Below are 9,151 nucleotides of genomic sequence, written 5' to 3'. Positions count from 1 at the left end.
ACTTTAAATTTTGTGAGCGCCAGTCCTTGTATATCTAGTCTCCAATGGCATCTTTAAACCTAGTTTAAAAGTTTGAAAATAAAACTGTTATGATCTTTTTTTTTTTCATTTTGAATTTTGCACATAGAGAACAACTAACCTTCTCATATGGTAAAAGTTTCAGCAGACTGTGCCAAACTATTGTCTGACCGAAAGACTAATTTGAACTTTTCTACTACATATTCAACCAAAATATCTGTCTGTCCAAATGAATTTTTGTCTGACATTTTGTGGTCAGACAGAGTTTGGGATACACTGAGTTTGGACATTTTTACCCAAGAGTCAACCAACGGGAAGCTTTCAAAGAAAAAAAAATCAAATTCAGAGAGTTATAATTATGATCTTTTTGTATCTTGATCTTTGGTATAAAAGTTTAGTCAGGTTGTGCAAAATATTTATGCTAATTTATTCCTTTATTGTGTTGTAGTATTACATGCAGGTCATATCATTCATTGTAAGATGAGTTGATGATTTGAGTTGAGCAAAATTATTTTTTATGGAGGACATGAAGACATGTACATTTTTTGATGTGTGACTGTTGATTATTAGTTTAGACGATGTCACTTTTTTTATGCATTGCCACTGCCATTGAGTTATGAAATTTTAAATTAATTTTTTTTTGCCTGTCTGCTTATTTTAATATATTTTTTAAGAAAACACCTTAATGTTTTTTTCATCATCAACCTTTGTTTTTTTGCCTGCTATGGGTTTTTAAACCACAATTTTCTTATATTTTGATGGTAGTAATAAAAAATTCTTCTTTCTTTATAGGATTGACATGATATATTTCTGAATTGAGCTCAAACAATAACAGAGTTTCTTTTTGATAATATATTTCTTTAAAACTGCATAATTAAGTGGTTTCTGTGGTTGTAGAAGATTTAATGTAATAATTTAGGAGACAGCAACCAAACATACATCTCAAGAGACAGATCATTTGGAAAGGAACACTTGAATAAATATCTATAAAAAAATCATGGATGGGTGGTTGTGCTGGGGTTTGGGAATACAACTTCTACAAAACATCAAAATGTATGTTCACATTTTTTTAGATACAGATTGAATTATCCTGTGTATTGATTCCAGCCCTGATTTTTAATATGATAAAATGTACATTGATGCATTAATTTAAGGAACAATTTTAAATTTGGATTTGGAGCATTTCAACTTATTCTTTTATAACACACTTCCTTTTTTTCTTGCCTTAGGAATATAAGAAAAGAAAATAGATAAGAAATTGATTAGAAACCATAATTTTCTATCAAATTCTTTATCAAATAATTGATCTTGAATTATTCATAAGGCTTGCATATTTACATTGTGTTTCATGCTCTAATGACTGTCATTATCTTCATTCTTTTGTCATTATAGTAATATGAACCAGGTATCAGAGCATTAAAAAGAATGTAAACCTTTTTCAATAGTATTCTTTATCTGAAAAAATGGTGTCTTATTTTATTACATTGTTAACTTTCCTAAGGAAAATTTCTTAAAATAACAATAATTTATGTTATTATAAAATGTATTATAGAAATTTTGCCAGTTTAAGACCGTGGAGATGTAGGCTTTAGTTCAAGTACCTTCTAAGCTAAGCTGGTCTGTAAATTTATAAGGGCAGATAACTCTGTATCACCCTTGACCCCCCCTAAAAGATAGATAAAAAATACTGAAAATCAAATAAACCAATACAAGTTTGTGTCTGTTTTTCAAAGTAACTTCAGGATACCAGTGGCAATTGTAAGAATGAAAATGGTAAGATTTTCTGCTGTTGCAAGCCTAAGGAAACCATGCCTATACAGAATCTCTTATCCTTTCCTCAAACAATGCATTGGTGGATCCAGGGAGGTGATGGGGGGGGGAGTTCTAATGGTTGGAACCCCCCTTTTTTTTGGTCGATCATTGCATTTGAATGGGGACATATAGTTGGAACCCCCCTTTTGTCCTGGGTTGGAATCCCCCCCCTTTCCCCCCTTTTAAAATGGCTGGATCTGCCCCTGCAATGTATGGCATAAACAAAGATATTTTATTTTTAGTTGGTGAAAATATAAAACACTTTTAATTGACATTTATATGCATTTTTATTATATAGATGTATATTGTTAATGAAATATGATTCATTTTATATTGAACCGGTTAAGGAGTTCTTACCTTATTCTTGTATTAGCTGTTAATATTTATTCTATTTTTCTACACTTTTGGGGTTTTGATGTTATTTTTTCCTGTTAGTTTACTTCTTCTCAACTCTTCACATGATTTTCTTTATAATTTTTGTAAATCATTAGGAAGAGCATATGTTTTAAGTCAGACAAAATTTAAAATAGTCTAATAATCGCATTTTACCACAAATGGTTTTATATCCTTCAGAATTTTCTTGAATCTGAAGCATCCTTCAAATTATTGTCAGTTGTTTTTATACCTTTTTAAATGATCCTGATTCAAGTTTTAAAAAATATGTTCTCTTTTAAAAGTGAAAAGAGTTGTAAAAAAATTGTAATGTGCATTTACAGTTGATATTTGAATTTCTAGTCATGTGACTAAGATATGACTTTATGACCTTATGTTTGCATTATCAATATATGTGCGTCAGATATTCAGTCTGAGATGTACTCATACTTTTTTAAAATTTAATCATATGGTTTAATATAATATTTTTTTGTAGAAGATATAAAGTAAAAGGATAGCATGTCCCAGGATGAATCTCAAAATCAAATTTAGATCTAAGTGTTGAATTTTTAAAATATTGACTTGTCCAAATAAAAATGACGTCTAGCAAGACTATTTTTTTTTTTTCTGTGAAGCCTTCATATGAAGGCATCACAGAAAAAAAAATTAATACTACCTTGCAAAATGTCATAATTATTCTAGTTCAAATATTTAGAACATCTTGCAAGGCTTTTGTAAGAATGCGTCACAGAAAAAAATTAAAATAGCCTTGCAAGACGTCATAATTATTTGGACTAGATATTATCATAATATGATATTAGAATTATATTTTTAAATGCCATTGATTCTTTCACTTGTATTTATTAATCTAGTAATGTTACATAACTTCATTTGATACAATATTCTACAAGTTGAAACTTCATTTGATACAATATTCTACAAGTTGAAACCCGTAAGCCCATATTTTTGTTAATTGTGATGGTGCATGATTTTTCAATGATGTGTGATATAAACTGATTGTTGCCTTTAGTTACATTAAATGTGCAATATTGTTTTATTTTACTGTGTTGTATTTAAATGTTATCTTGGTTGTTCTTACATTTCAATAAACAGCTTGACAAATGGAGACTTATTACCTGCATCCCCAAAGCATATGCAAATCTAGGGGGAACCCTATATTATCACTGAAACATGTATGAAGCCCCCTTTCAAAAGTTGTGAATCTGCCACTGCCCCAAGGACAAGAGTAACTAACCCTCTTTGTCCAACTTGGGTGGTTTTTTTTACTGCCAGAATAGAGAAGTCTTGGGCTCTTATATCTATATTCTAGTCAAGGAATAAGAAATGCTGACGGTGAGTGTTTAACTGCTACTGCTAGACTAGATAAGTCTAAGGGACCATATATGCTACTAAAAGGAATAAGACATTCTCTTGGTGAAATGATGAACTACATGCAGATGCCCCTCAGCATGGGCCTTTCTCCTACTAACAATCTAGAGAAGTATGAGGGACCATATCTCTATACTCTAATCAATGAATACAAAATGCTCATGTTTAATTTTGAACTGCAAACAGATGCTACTGCTAGACTAGAGAAGTCTAAGCTAAAGGGACCATATATTCTAGGGAAATAATACATTCTCTTAGTAAAACGATTAACTGCAAACAGATGCCCCTCAGCATTGGTCTTCCTGTTACTGCCAGACTAGAGAGGCCATGGGACCATATATTCTAGGGAAATAAGACATTCTCTTTGTAAAACGATTAACTGCAAACAGATGCCCCTCAGCATTGGTCTTCCTGTTACTGCCAGACTAGAGAGGCAATGGGACCATATATTCTAGGGAAATAAGACATTCTCTTTGTAAAACGATTAACTGCAAACAGATGCCCCTCAGCATGGGTCTTCCTGTTACTGCCAGACTAGAGAGGCCATGGGACCATATATTCTAGGGAAATAAGACATTCTCTTAGTAAAACGATTAACTGCAAACAGATGCCCCTCAACATGGGTCTTCCTGCTACTGCCAGACTAGAGAGGCCATGGGACCGTATATTCTAGGGAAATAAGACATTCTCTTAGTAAAACGATTAACTGCAAACAGATGCCCCTCAGCATGGGTCTTCCTGTTACTGCCAGACTAGAGAGGCCATGGGACCATATATTCTAGGGAAATAAGACATTATCTTAGTAAAACGATTAACTGCAAACAGATGCCCCTCAGCATTGGTCTTCCTGCTACTGCTAGACTAGAGAGGCCATGGGACCATATATTCTAGGGAAATAAGACATTCTCTTGGTGGACCGACGAACTGCAAACAGATGCCCCTCAGCATGGGTCTTCCTGTTACTGCCAGACTAGAGAGGCCATGGGACCATATATTCTAGGGAAATAAAACATTCTCTTGGTGAAATGATGAACTGCAAAAAGATTCATCTCCGTATAGGCCTTTCTCTAACTACCAATCTAGAGAAGTCAAAGGGACAATATGTTTATTGTTTAGTAATAAAACATTCTCATGGTGAAATGTTTATTTTAAAAAAAAGCCTCTCAGCATGGGCCTTAGACTTACCATCAAGACTATAGAAGTCTATGAGACCACATATCTATACTGGAGTCAAGGAATTAGAAATCCTCAGAGAAATGCAGCCATTGCTAAGTACAAACAGATGCCTATCAGCATGTGTCTTACATTTTCTGCCAAACTTTAAAAGATCTGGGAGACTAAATATGTAGAAATAGGAACTTCTCAGGGTTAAATGCTTAACTGCAAACAGATGTCTGCTAGTAGGTACCTTACTCTTACTGCTAGACTAGAGAAGTCTAAGGGGCCATATAGGGACCTTATTCTTACTGCTAGACTAGAGAAGTCTAAGGGGCCATATAGGGACCTTATTCTTACTGCTAGACTAGAGAAGTCTAAGGGGCCATATAGGGACCTTATTCTTACTGCTAGAGAAGTCTAAGGGGCCATATAGGGACCTTATTCTTACTGCTAGACTAGAGAAGTCTAAGGGGCCATATAGGGACCTTATTATACGACCGCAAAATTTGAATTCGTCGTATATTGCTATCACGTTGGCGTCGGCGTCGTCGTCCGGGGTCCGAATACTTTTAGTTTTCGCACTCTAACTTTAGTAAAAGTGAATGGAAATCTATGAAATTTTAACACAAGGTTTATGACCACAAAAGGAAGGTTTGTATTGATTTTGGGAGTTTTGGTCCCAACATTTTAGGAATTAGGGGCCAAAAAGGGCCCAAATAAGCATTTTCTTGGTTTTCGCACTATAACTTTAGTTTAAGTTAATAGAAATCTATGAAATTTTGACACAAGGTTTATGACCACAACAAAACGGTTGGGATTGATTTTGGGAGTTTAGGTTTCAACAGTTTAGGAATTAGGGGCCAAAAAAGGGCCCAAATAAGCATTATTCTTGGTTTTCGCACAATAACTTTAGTTTAAGTAAATAGAAATCAATGAAATTTAAACACAATGTTAATGACTACAAAAGGAAGGTTGGTATTGATTTTGGGAGTTTAGGTCCCAACAGTTTAGGAATTAGGGGCCAAAAAGGGACCCAAATAAGCATTTTTCTTGGTTTTCGCACCATAACGTTAGTATAAGTAAATAGAAATCTATGAAATTTAAACACAAGGTTTATGACCATAAAAGGAAGGTTGGTATTGATTTTGGGAGTTTTGGTCCCAACAGAATAAGGGGCCCAAAGGGTCCAAAATTAAACTTTGTTTGATTTCATCAAAATTGAATAATTGGGGTTCTTTGATATGCCGAATCTAACTGTCATGACTGTGTATGTAGATTCTTAACTTTTGGTCCCGTTTTCAAATTGGTCTACATTAAGGTCCAAAGGGTCCAAAATTAAACTTAGTTTGATTTTGACAAAAAATGAATCAGTTAGGTTCTTTGATATGCTGAATCTAAAAATGTACTTAGATTCTTGATTATTGGCCCAGTTTTCAAGTTGGTCCAAATCGGGGTCCAAAATTAAACTTTGTTTGATTTCATCAAAAATTGAATAAATGGGGTTCTTTGATATACCAAATCTAACTGTGTATGTAGATTCTTCATTTTTGGTCCTGTTTTCAAATTGGTCTACACTAAAGTCCAAAGGGTCCAAAATTAAACTTAGTCTGATTTCAACAAAAATTGAAATCTTGGGGTTCTTTGATATGCTGAATCCAAAAATGTACTTAGATTTTTTATTATGGGCCCAGTTTTCAAGTTGGTCCAAATCAGGATCTAAAATTATTATATTAAGTGTTGTGCAATAGCAAGTCTTTTCAATTGCACAGTATTGCGCAATGGCAAGAAATATCTAATTGCACAATATTGTGAAATAGCAAATTTTTTTTTAATTAGAGTTATCTTTCTTTGTCCAGAATAGTAAGCAAGAAATATCTAATTGCAAAATATTGTGCAATAGCAAGATTTTTTTTTAATTGGAGTTATCTTTCTTTGTCCAGAATCAACTTAAATCTTTGTTATATACAATATACAATGTATATTCACTTTTTACTACCAACTGATAAATTATAATAAATAACATTCAGTGATAACAAGCAGTTTTTTTTACATCTTAATATTTTATGATGTATTTAAATGAGTAGTTATTGTTGCAAACTCCATTAGAAATTTTAATTGAGATTAGTTTTGGAATAAGGGAAAGGGGGATGTGATTAAAAAAATTGGGTTCAATTTTTCTCATTTGAAATTTCATAAATAAAAAAGAAAATTTCTTCAAACATTTTTATGCCCCACCTACGATAGTAGAGGGGCATTATGTTTTCTGGTCTGTGCGTCCGTCCGTTCGTCCGTCCATTCGTCCGTCCGTCTGTCCCGCTTCAGGTTAAAGTTTTTGGTCAAGGTAGTTTTTGATGAAGTTTAAGTCCAATCGACTTCAAACTTAGTACACATGTCCCCTATGATATGATCTTTCTAATTTTAATGCCAAATTAGAGTTTTTACCCCAATTTCACGGTCCACTGAACATGGAAAATGATAGTGCGAGTGGGGCATTCGTGTACTGAGGACACATTCTTGTTTTGAGAGGATTAATATTCAACAGCATAGTGAATTGCTCTAAGAGAAAACAAAAATTTTAAGTTCATTAGAACACATTCATTCTGTGTCATAAACCTATGCTGTGTCAACTATTTAATCACAATCCAAATTTAGAGCTGAATCCAGCTTGAATGTTGTGTCCATACTTGCCCCAACCGTTCAGGGTTCAACCTCTGCGGTCGTATAAAGCTACGCCCTGCGGAGCATCTGGTTCTTACTGCTAGACTAGAGATGTCTAAGGGGCCATATAGGGACCTTATTCTTACTGCTAGACGAGAAGTCTAAGGGGCCATATAGGGACCTTATTCTTACTGCAAGACTAGAGAAGTCAAAGGGGCCATATAGGGACCTTATTCTTATTACTAGACTAGAGAAGTCTAAGGGGCCATATAATCTATAGTCTAGCCGTGGAATGTAGGAATGTTCAATAAAATATGCAGCCGAGTTCAAGTTTCTTCAAAAGTCTTTTGAATTGTTTTACATTGTCATTTCAGGGCATTTTATAGCTGACTATGCGGTATGGGCTTTGCTCATTGTTGAAGGCCGTACGTTGACTTATAGTTGTTAATTTCTGTGTCATTTTGGTCTCTTGTGGAGAGTTGTCTCATTGACAATCATACCACATCTTCTTTTTTTATATTCATTAGTTGTTTGACATTAGTTATTTCGACGGGGAACAAGCTGCTATTATAACCTTCCAACATATAGATTTATATGTACTATCATCTGTTAGTACAACATTTTGAATTTGGTCATAGATCTACATGACCTTGATAGAAGATTCAGTGACCTTCCACAAACCCAAACGTGTCAGTAGTAGACTCCACACTGAATTTGCTGCTAAAATATCAAAGTAAATCTAGTTTATTTTGTGTTTTATTTAAAATGTTTTATCGATTGATTGATTGATTGATTGTTGGTTTCTTAACGTCCAATGGCAAATAGTTCATGCATGTTGAGGGCGATATATGTTATTGAGTTTAAGCTTCATTGTAAGGAGTTACTTTTTTCATGCTCCAACTGTTTCGTATATGATATTAGGTTTAAAAGATAAGTTATTCGATTTTTAAACGAATACGCCCCTCTTTTGTATGGTTGTTTTGTTTGTGTGTTTCGATTAAAAAAAACTAGAGGCTCTTAAGATCCTGTGTCGCTCACCTTGGTCTATGTGCATATTAAACAAAGACACAGATGGATTCATGACAAAATTGTGTTTTGGTGATGGTGATGTGTTTGTAGATCTTACTTAACTGAACATTCTTGCTTCTTACAATTATCTCAATTTATAATGAACTTGGCCCATCAGTAAAAGAGGAAAATATTTTGTTAAAATTTACAAAAATTTACAAAATTTACAAAATTATTAAAAATTGACTATAAAGGGCAATAACTCCTTAAGGGGTCAACTGACCTTTTTGGTCATGTTAACTTATTTGTGGATCTTACTTTGCTGAACATTATTGCTATTTACAGTTTATCTCTATCTATAATAATATTCAAGATAACCAAAAACAGCAAAATTTCCTTCAAATATTTCCAATTCAGGGGCAGCAACCCAACAAACAGTTGTCGGATTCATCTGAAAATTTCAGGGCAGATAGATCTCGACTTGCAAAACAATTTATCCCCCTGTCTGAATTGCTCTTAATGCTTTGGTTTCAGAGTTATAAGCCAAAATCTACATTTTACCCCTATGTTCTATTTTTAGCCATGGCGGCCATCTTGGTTGGTTGGCTGGGTCACTACACACATTTTTAAAACTAGATACCTCAATGATGATTAAGGCCAAGTATGGTTAAATTTTGAACAGTAGTTTTAGAGGAGAAGATTTTTGTAAAAGCTAACGACGACGGACGACGGACTC

The sequence above is a fragment of the Mytilus edulis genome, chromosome 5 (assembly GCF_963676685.1).
Source record: "Mytilus edulis chromosome 5, xbMytEdul2.2, whole genome shotgun sequence".
Taxonomy (NCBI): domain Eukaryota; kingdom Metazoa; phylum Mollusca; class Bivalvia; order Mytilida; family Mytilidae; genus Mytilus; species Mytilus edulis.
The sequence above is the reverse complement of the archived record's forward strand: the minus strand, read 5'-3'. Positions refer to the sequence as shown.